This window comes from Cervus canadensis, chromosome 33, assembly GCF_019320065.1.
Source record: "Cervus canadensis isolate Bull #8, Minnesota chromosome 33, ASM1932006v1, whole genome shotgun sequence".
NCBI lineage: Eukaryota > Metazoa > Chordata > Mammalia > Artiodactyla > Cervidae > Cervus > Cervus canadensis.
This window is the reverse complement of record NC_057418.1, coordinates 1,055,076-1,066,046: the sequence shown is the minus strand read 5'-3', so window position 1 is coordinate 1,066,046 and position 10,971 is coordinate 1,055,076. Positions and strand designations below refer to the sequence as shown.

The 10,971-nt window shown below is 38.1% G+C and overlaps 1 non-coding gene across 1 annotated transcript; it reads left to right on the top strand.

Moving 5' to 3' along the window:
* The first annotated feature begins 7,145 nt into the window (after positions 1 to 7,145).
* Positions 7,146 to 7,217, top strand: TRNAY-GUA. Its single transcript has one exon. It is a non-coding gene; the product is annotated as a tRNA-Tyr (tRNA).
* Positions 7,218 to 10,971: the final 3,754 nt, after the last annotated feature.

The window sequence follows — 10,971 nt, the reverse complement described above, 5'->3', positions numbered from 1 at the left end:
AGAGCTAGTGTGTGTAATACTTCTTTCACCCAACATAATTATTTTGAATTTTTATCCAAGTTTTTACACGTCAATAGTTTATTGCTTTCATTGTTTTCATATCCCCATTCAATGACATGATCTAGTTATCCATTTTCTTGTTGGTAGGCGAATAGATTATTGATCGGTGAATAGATTATTGATCGGTTGCTTCGTTTTTTTACTGTTATGAATAAAACCCTCACTGAACATTCTTTTATAAGTTTCTGTGAAGACATATGGGTTTATTTTTCTTGGGTAAAAATCTAGAATTGGAACTGTTCAATTACAGAAAGGTGTATGCTTAATTTTATAAGAAATTGGCAGACCTTTTGCCAAAGAGTTTGTGTCCCATGAGTAATGTATGAGAATTCTGGCTGTTTTATCTCCTCATAACTTTTGATATTAATGTTTTTAGTCATTCTGGTTGCTGTGTGTCAGTATCTCATTGTGGTTTTGATTTGCATTTCCCCGATGATTAATGATTTGGTCACTTTTTCCATGTGCTTATTGGCCATTCATATATTTTCTTTGCTAAATGACTGTTCAAATTGTTTGCTCATCTTTTTTTTTTTTTTTTAAAGTGAGCATGAATTCTAAATGGCAGCCATGTCACTCCCAAGTGGGCAAAATTGGCTCTTGAGAGGAGGGGTGAAAACATCTTAAGTATTACAATAGCCATACAAAAGGCCACAATACATAAAATATATACAGTATATTTGTAGTATTAAATTTTAATGGAGGGTGGGAGATTAGGGGGGAAAATGTTTAAAAAGTCTCTTAGGGGGATCTGTAATGAAAAAACGGTTGAAAAACTCTGTGACTGAGTTGTGCAAATCTTTTTAATATATATTCTATACACAAGTAATTTTTCAAACTTGTATTTTAACAAGTATTTTCTCCCAAGCTATGGCTTTTTTATTCATTTTCATTATTGTATCTTTTGATAAGCAAAATTTTACAATTTTATAAAGGTTGTATTTTCAGTTTTTAAAAAACATTTTCTGTATCCTGCCTATGAAATATTTGCCTACTTTCAGCTTTTGATGAAATCAATATTTATGAATTTTGCAAATTTTCTTGTTGTTAATTTCCAATTTCATTTCATGTAGTAGTAGAAAATATTTTGCATGATCAATCCTGTACATTTATTGAGGCTTGTTTTATAACCTAACATAAGATGGTTTGCCCTGGAAAATATTCCATATGTACTTGAATAAATTGTGTATTCTTTTTTTGTTGTATGGATACCTGTTAGTTCTAGTTGGTTTGTAGTGTTAAGTCTTCTATTTCCTTGTTGATCTTCTGTCTATTTCTTCCATTTATTATTAAAATAGCTGATTTAAAGTCTTTGTCTAGTTAATCCAACATTTGAGTTCCCTCAAGAACAGTTCTATGGACTGCAAATTTTTCCTGGATATGAACTTATACTAGTCAGAATTCTCCAGTAAAATAAAACCAATAGGGGATCTATCTATCTACCTATCTATCTAAATGTATCTCCTGTATATGCAATTGCCACATTCTTTAATTTATCCCAAGTTCATTTTCCCCATGTTATCACATGTGCTAGGCTATGTTCCCTTCTGTTTCCACTCTTTCACTTGTTTTTCACTTTAGTCTCTGCTCTTAAAGATATGACCCAGACTTCTTGGCCTTCTCAATGCCTCCACCTAATTGGAGAATTTCAGATTAATGGTGTAACTGATTTCCTTTTTCTGATCTTTGCTGATCCCTTTGACTATCCTGAATTACAATTATATTTTTCCATTCTGGCTTATGTTTAATACCACCTGCACCCTCTCCATTCATTTCTGACTTTCAGATGGATTTAGCTCCTTCTAATTTACTGGAAGAAGCTGTTAATAATTTTTCTCAGAAAGACGGTCTGATACTTTCCCAATCACATGCTCTTTCTGTATGATATTATATTATTTATTTCCCTTTTCAGTTTTTTTCTTACATAATTGTAAGATGAGAGACAAAATGCTTGGGTTTTCCCTGTGGAAACTACTACTCATATTCATATTTTTGCTGCTGAAAGACTGTCTTTTAATCTTTAGACTTCTCACTTCACTGAACTTGCATAACAACTGCATGCTTTATGTCTACATACACAAACTGAAACCCAGGCGCACATAGAGTAGCAATTCATTTCAAGAAGTGGCTACTTTAAATTGTTAGCTAAAAGTTCAAACCAGTAAGATCTTTTTCCCCCCACACTCTTCTCTGAATTTGAAGATGTATCATATAACACATATCTGAGATAGTGTGGGAGCAGCCTGGGAATGGTAACTGTGCATTCTTAAAACAACAAAAACGTCATGTAGCACTTTGGTTTAGATAACTGTACATTTGGGCTAAGGACAAGATGTAGGCAGAGGATACTAAAGCTCCAACTAATTAGGGAGTTATCACTTGAAAAGTTACATAGCTCTGTGTCACTGAAGTAACAGCTATCAAAGGAAACTTCTGGAAGCCATCTTGCTTTCATTTCACAATCTTCTGATGACAGAATGAGCAGTATGATATGGTAGCACGTTCCCTGAAATATCACTGCCTTTTCCATGTCAGTGACAGAACACAAAGAAACAGAAAAGCATTCCAATAGTTTGAAATGCTGTGACTTTTAAATGGATTCTATTATATATTAGAATTAACTAGACTCAGCTCAAATTACATAAAATTAAACTCCTTAAAAATGATAAAAGCAAACAGTGCCTATTGTTCATTGAAACTCAAAAAAAAAATAATTCAAAAGATTTTTGACATTTGTTTGTCTCTGACACTATAAAGACTTTCCTAATGATCTTGGAAAATCAGAAGTTAGAGCAATAAAGGATGTGATAATTTTTTTACTTTTTAAAAATTTATGAATATAATGTGTAGGCATAAAGGGGCCATAAAACTCCCTTGTCTCTTTCTGTTTAAGCTTCATCATTGTCGTCTCTAATGTATAAAATACTGATACATGTTTTCGGGTCACACACATAATTACACATGCAGAACACATTTTTAAATGATATTTACAATCTGAAATATGGTTGTAAAGAATGAGCATTTTGAGAACTAAATTTAGTATAGAAGTTAAGACAAAGAAGAGATTATCTGGGGATTCGGTTGTCGGGGACAGTTCCTGAAGGATGTAATCCTTGAAAGAGGAACATATTTAGAGGTGAGCGAGTGGAACAGCACAAACCGAAGTTGTAGGCTTCAGCCCACATTAAACAGGAACTGTCTAGGAGACCAGTTCTGCTGTCAAAAGGCGTTCATGTAGAGAGTGCCGGGGGGAATCACCTTCTGAGGCCATGCTGTAGTTACAGATCAGACCTATTCTACATTTATGTCAGGAACTGTGAGCAGCAGCCCTGACAGTGCTTCAGCATCCCTGCTGCTTGTCCTCCTCTGGCATGCTGCTCCTTCATGGCAGGACTTCCATGGCTTCTTTTGCTTTAAATATCATTTATTTATTTATTTTGCTGCACCAGGTCTTAGTTGGGGCACACAAAATCTTAGTTGCAGCATGTGGGATCTAGTTTCCTGACCAAGGATTGAAACCAGCCCCCCTGCATTGGGAGTGTGGAGTCTTAGCCACTGAACTACCAGGGAGTTCCCCTCTTGGCCTCTTCACTTGTCCTCTATCTCTCTGCTCCTTCTTCTTCCATTGCTTCTCCTTGCTGGCCTCATTCAACATCCTATCTCACCTCTCACAGCCCATTTGATTATTTAAGTGCATATGATTGAATCCTTTTATATTGCTGCAGAACTTTTAAAATTTAACTTTTTTCTGGAAAAGAAAAAAAAAATGAGATAGTGTCCCAAATCACACAACACAGTAAGATTTTAAAATATTAAGACATTAACACCAAAAAATATTTTAAGTGCATAAATAAATAAAGGCAAAGGCAAAATAAAGTTTGAACTGTAACTACTAATGGTGGATTTTAAATTTGGATCTTAGCAAGCAAAGTGCAATACAATGACACAGCATTTATAGGATTTACACAGCCTAGGACTCATTAATCTGTAGGTGTCTATTTTGATGTAGCCCAAAGTCTTCAAGACTAGAAATAAAAAGCATACTAGCCTAAATTCTAGTCTTAGCTCTTTCAGTAATGACTGTTGACAAGCACGCAATCTCATGAAGTCTTAGTATCCTCATAAGTTTGTTAAAAAAGTTTAGTTTGAACAGTCAGTAAAGCTCTTCCCAGCTTGAACATTTGCTTTATACATTCTGGCGTATAAATTTTTTGAGCAAACATGCCCCTGAGAAAACCAAACTAGAAAGGAATGAAAAGTGAAATAGAAACTCTTCTAATGCAGGAGACGTAAGAGACACAGGTTCAATCCTTGGGTTGGGAAGATCCCCTGGAGAAGGAAATGCCAACACATTCCTGTATTCTTCAGTATTCTTGCCTGGGAAATCCCGTGGACAGAGGAGCCTGGCAGGCTACAGTCTATAGGGTCTCAAAAGAGTAGGACATGACTTAGTGACTAAACAACAACAACAAATGGGTCTTAACCCAATAGGTCACATTTAGGATTGTAATCAGACTGGGTCATATTTAGCTTTGAATAAAAGAATGTGTATTCTGGTCCAGCAGGATTGAGAATGGACTCACAATTGTATAGCAGGCAGTGATCAACACTATCCCCAAGGGAAAAAAAAATGCAAAAAGGCAAAATGATTGCCTAAGGCCTTACAAATAGTTGAGAAAAGACACAAAAGGCAAAGGAAAAAAGGAAAGATATACCCATTTGAATGCAGAGTTCCAAAGAATAGCAAGGAGAGATAAGAAAGTGATCAATGCAAAGAAACAGAGGAAAACAATAGAATGGGAAAGACTAGAGATCTCTTCAAGAAAATTAGAGATACCAAGGAAATATTTCGTGCAAAGATGGGCACAATAAAGGCCAGAGATGGTAACAGAAGATATTAAGAAGTGACAAGAATACACAGAAGAACTATATACAAAATATCTTCATGACCCAGATCATCACTGGTGTGATCACTCACCAAGAGCCAGACATTGTGGAATATGAAGTCAAATGGGCCTTAGGAAGCTTCACTACGAAAAAAGCTAGTGGAGGTGATGGAATTCCAGTTGAGCTATTTCAAATCCTGAAAGATAATGCTGTGAAAGTGCTGCACTCAATATGCCAGCAAATTTGGAAAACTCAGCAGTGGCCACAGGACTGGAAAAGGTCAGATTTCATTCAAATCCCAAAGAAAGGCAAGCCAAAGAATGTTCAAACTACTGCACAATTGCACTCATCTCACACGCTAGCAAAGTAATGCTCAAAATTCTCCAAGACAGGCTTCAATAGTACATGAACTGTGAACTTCCAGATGTTCAAGCTGGATTCAGAAAAGGCAGAGGAACCAGAGATCAAATTGCTAACATCTGTTGGACCATTGAAAAAGCAAGAGAGTTTCAGAAAAACGTCTACTTCTGCTTTACTCACTATGTCAAAGCCTTTGTGTGGATCACAATAAACTGTGGAAAATTCTGAAAGAGATGGCAATACCAGATCACATGACTTGCCTCCTGAGAAATCTGATGCAGGTCAAGAGGCAGCAGTTAGAACTGGACGTGGAACAACAGACTGGTTCCAAATTGGGAAAGGAGTATGTCAAGGCTGTATATTGTCACCCAGCTTATTTAACTTATATGCAGGGTACATCATGAGAAATGCTGGGCTGGATGAAGCACAAGCTGGAATCAAGATTGCCAGGAGAAATATCAATAACCTCAGATATGCAGGTGACACCACATTTATCGCAGAAACCAAAGAAAAACTAAAGAGCCTATTGATGAAAATTAAAGAGGAGAGTAAAAAGTTTGCTTAAAACTCGACATTCAGAAGACTAAGATCATTGCATCTGGTCCCATCACTTCATGGCAAATAGATGGGGAAACAATGGAAACAGTGACAGACTATTTTTTTGAGCTCCCAAATCACTGTAGATGGTGACTTCAGCCATGAAATTAAAAGATGCTTGCTGCTTGGAAGAAAAGCTATGACCAACCTAGACAGCTTATTAAAAAGCAGAGACATTACTTTGCCAACAAAGGTCCATCTAATCTAGGCTATGATTTTTCCAGTAGTCATTTATGGATGTGAGAGTTGGACTATAAAGATAACTGAGCACCGAAGAATTGATGCTTTTGAACTGTGGTGTTGGAGAAGACTCTTGAGAGTCCCTTGGACTGCAAGGAGATCCAACCAGTCCATCCTTAAGGAAATCAGTCCTGAATATTCATTTGAAGGACTGATGCTGAAGTTGAAACTCCAATACCTTGGCCACCTGATGGGAAGAACTGACTCACTGGGAAAGACCCTGGTGCTGGGAAAGATTGAAGGCAGGAGGAGAAGGGGACGACAGAGGATGAGGGGATGGCATCACTGACTCTATGGACATGAGTTTGAGTAAGCCCCAGGAGTCATTGATAGACAGGGAAGCCTGACGTGCTGCAGTCCATGGGGTCTGAAAGAGTCAGACGCAATTGAGACACAACTGAAATGAACGGAACTGATTCTGGTCCAACAGGATTGAGAATGGGTCACACCGCAATGTCCAGGGAGAGACGGAAGATGACTGCTCTATTTCCTATCAGCTCTAAGTCAGTTTCAGTCCCTTTCCCCACCACCACATCCTTATTCCTGCCACACTAGCCACAAGGATATATACCAGTTATGCTTTATATCTTAAAGTGCAGGTACAAGCAATCATCTCACTTTTATTCATACTCTAAGATAAAATTTTCCATCATCAAATGTAGGAGTGAAATGGTAGTTTAAATATTTGTAGTTCTTACTCTCCTGGGTTTTCAGTATTCCACTTATCATTGGGTTAAAAGTGCAATCAGCGAGTGTAGCTTTTCCTGGCATACTGTCTAGAAACGTCTCCAGGACACACCAGAGTGCAAGTGATATTCTTCAGCACACACCACATTTTTCATAGTAGCAATTTTACTTTCAGCTGATGAAGCAAGACCTTACATTCTTGCTGTTTGGGCAGGACTAAAAGATACCATCCTATAAATGAAAGCAGCACAGCATATGATGGTATGGTAGTTCCACAAACGAAGCATTATTATTTGATATGTGTTTCACTGCAGGCTTCCCTGGTGGCTCAGATGGTAAAGCGTCTGCCTGTAATGTGGGAGACCCAGGTTCGATCCCTGGGTTGGGAAGATCCCCTGGAGAAGGAAATGGCAACCCACCTCAGTACCCTTGCCTGGAAAATCCCATGGACAGAGGAGCCCGGTATGCTACAGTCCATGGGGTCTCAAAGAGTCGGACACGACTGAGTGACTTCACTTTCACTTTTCTATGAAGATCAGCTACACCCTTATTCAGAGGATTATTCTGAAAAACATCTTCAAAGAAGTATACATTCAAGGCATCTTACCAGGGGAGAGGCAGAACCCATAGGGCCGGGAAGCCCACTGCTGATTCCTCAGTCTAGAGTGGAGAAGCAGGGTTTAGGCTAACCTGTCACATCACACACCTTACTCTTCTCCAAATTGTCTTATAATATTCTTAAAGTCCAGAGAAGACATTCAGAGGTGTTTTTTTTTTAATCATTTCCAAACTTTAATTACTAAATAGATAACACAGAGATGTCCCATATATAAATATTTCAATTTTCATGTTTTATAGATTTTTGAAAATCTGAAAATCAAGTAATAAACAAATCTTACTTTAATATCTTTTATATCCAAGAATCTTTAAAAAATTAATTTATTTTAATTGGAGGGTAATTACAACACTGTGATGGTTTTTGCCATATATCAACTTGAATTAGAAAGAGAAAGCAAATACTGTATATTAACACATATATATGGAATTTAGAAAGATGGTAATGATGATCCTACATGCAGGGGAGCAAAGGAGACACAGATGTAAAGAACAGACTTTTGGACTCAGTGGGAAAAGGGGAGGGTGGGATGATTTGAGAGAATAGCATTTAGAGGTTTTTAAAACATCCTCAATTCAACACATTCCTTTTTTCAACTTCCAAACGGTATCAAATGATTCCCTTCTCTATGCAAAGTCCTTCTCTAGACTCATGGAAGGATAGAGAAAAGCCGTAAAATATGACCTTCCCCTGAGGTGACTGGGAAAATAGGAACTAGCATTTCTGAGCTCTTATTACATGCTGGGCACTGTGCATTTTCTTGTTTGATTTTCACAAGACAGTTCTGACAGGTAGGTACTGTTATTATCCCATGTCACAGATGAAAACCCTGAAGTTTAGACTGTTTAAAAACCTCAGTAAACAAAACAGCTAGGATTCAAATTCGAGCCAACTGGCTCCAGAACTCATCTCTTCCATGATGCATCATCAATGGGGTTGGAAACTGGTCTAAAAGGTTTCAGTGTGATGAATCAAAGAACTGGTGATAAACACTTCCCAAAGCCAGTTGAATGCAGACATTTTTTTTTTCTTACTTGGGAATTCACAGATACACAATAGTCTCATAGTATTAGGGAAATACATAAAAAGAGTCTTGCACAAAAGTCTTTTGAGTGCTGCAGAGATTGATAAATACGCCCCCTCCTTTCATTCACACTAAATGTAGTATTTCTGCTGCTTAACATGGACCACAAGATCAGTAGATCTTAAAGAGAAAATAGTTTAAATTTCTCTTTCTAGATTAATTTCAAACTGTGTCTTTATCCAGGGCTGACCGTATCTATAATATCATGTAGTCACCATGGCCATTTCTAGACAATATTACTTCACGCTATCTGCCTGCAATGCAGAAGATCTGGGTTCGATTCCTGGATCAGGAAGATCCCCTGGAGAAGGACATGGCAATCCACTCAAGTATTCTTGCCTGGGAAATCCAACAGACAGAAGAGCCTGGTGGGCTACAGTCCATAGGGTTGCACGACTGAGCAACTAAAACACTTACTCATTATGTTCAAGGTCCAAGAAAGGTGTTCAGTTTTCCTTTCCATTTCTAACAGCTCTGCTAGCAAAGCAGATGTTACATTTTTCTCCTTTTTCAGATATATACATTTGGATTTCCAAAGAACTCATGCTGGGAAATAACTTGTGTTCTTACTCATTGAAGTATGCCATTTTTTAAAGGCAAAATATTGTATCTGAAGAGTTTTAGATGCAAAATTCAATGGTCCTTATAGCTGCTGATCAATCAGGAGAGGAAGGCACTGTTAGGGTACTAAAAGAATTGATCTCCCTAGAGATTTTCCAGGTTAACTTTGCCTCTGGGACTCACAAAGCACAATTCTGTCATAGACGGCTCATCTGTGAGCTGTTAATGCTATGAGCCATTAAAACCACAGGGCCACTATTGACCACTCCTGGAGCGGCAGCATTTTTCCAAGTGCAGTCTGGTAATACTTGGTAACGATTTATCTAAGGAGCTATTTTTTTTTTTTTTTAAATGTGGATTCTTGTGACTCTACCTAAAGTCCTAGGTGAGGCTCTGGGATTTTCATTTTAAGTAAGCTTCTCAGGGCCTGCATGCTAAGTCACTTCAGTCATGTCTGACTCTTTGCGACTCTCTGGACTGTAGCCCCCAGGCTCCTCTGTCCATGGGATTCTCCAGGCAAGAATACTGGAGTGGGTTGCCATGCTCTCCTTCAGGGGATCTTTCCTACCCAGGGATTGAACCTGTGGCTCCTGCATTGCAGGAGGATTCTTTACCGCTGAACCACAGGGGTAGCCCAAACGAGCTTCTCAAGTGATCTTGCTTTGAGGAATTCTGAGCTCAAAGTAGTTCTGTGAGCCTCAAGAGAATTGCAAGCCAGTGTGCCTTCAATGCATACATTCTGAGAAATTCCAAAAGGTTTCATCAGTGTTTTCTAAAGTAATTTCTGCAGAATGACAATCCCAAGAGATGATTTGTGATGAACAATTTCCACAGCTAAATAAGTTTGGGAAAATTCCTTTCAAGAGCCTTCCTCTTAGAGGTTCCGAGCACACATATTAAAGGTTCTGAGACGTATTGCAGGAAATAAGCTTGTGCAACTAAACCTAAGTGTTTCCCAGGCAGGTTACCCAATAGGACTCTTTTTTGGAGGGGATAGCACTTGCCATGGAACTAATAGTATTCTTTAAGCTTCCTTTGGAGGAATGCCAGTTATAGGCTCATGGCAGAATTTCCAGAGGAGATGAACTAGGTTTGGAGATCCAGGGACTCAGCTTTAATTCTTGATTCTTAGGAATCATTATGAAAAGGTGAGAAACCCTGTAGCTTGTTAATTACACTTCACATCTGTGTGGTTTTTATAGTTCCACAGGCCCTTTTTCACACCTTTTCTCATTAAAGAAAAATCCTCATTTGATTTCTGTGAGCCAAGCAGATTAGGCATTATTATCCCCATATTACAAGTGAATAAATACATTTACAGAGGGTAAAGAGTTTGCTTACTGAGGTCATGAAACTCTGCCTCTTTTGCTTTCTTCATAACATCCAATCTTTGGAATGACCTGGCAGCTAAGGTTCCCAAAACATATCAGCCTATAAAATTTTGCTGAATTCACTAATAAAGTATTATCTTTTTAATGGAACTGGTGATGATACTGATCAGCTATTGGTAGAAAGACCTGTGAATTATTTCTCCAATGGGGTGATAAACTGACTTGAACTCAGGTCTCCTGGTTTATCCCTCCTGTATCTGGTGGAGCCCAAAGGTCCAGGTTATTATATATAGTCATGTCTGGAGGAGGGGGGTTTGTAATGGGGAATTTGTTTTCCTCAGTGTACTTTTATTTGGTCTTTATGAGACATGAATTAAATTGCTCCTACACTGTGTCCTGATGACATAAGTTAACGTATTCCTTGATGTAATTGTATTTCTCTTAGCAAACAAAACCCAGGGTTTTGGGGACTTTTCTGGCCATCCAGTGGATAAGACTTTGGCTTCCAATGTAGAGGGTTCAGATTCCATCCCTTGTCAGGGGCTGAGATC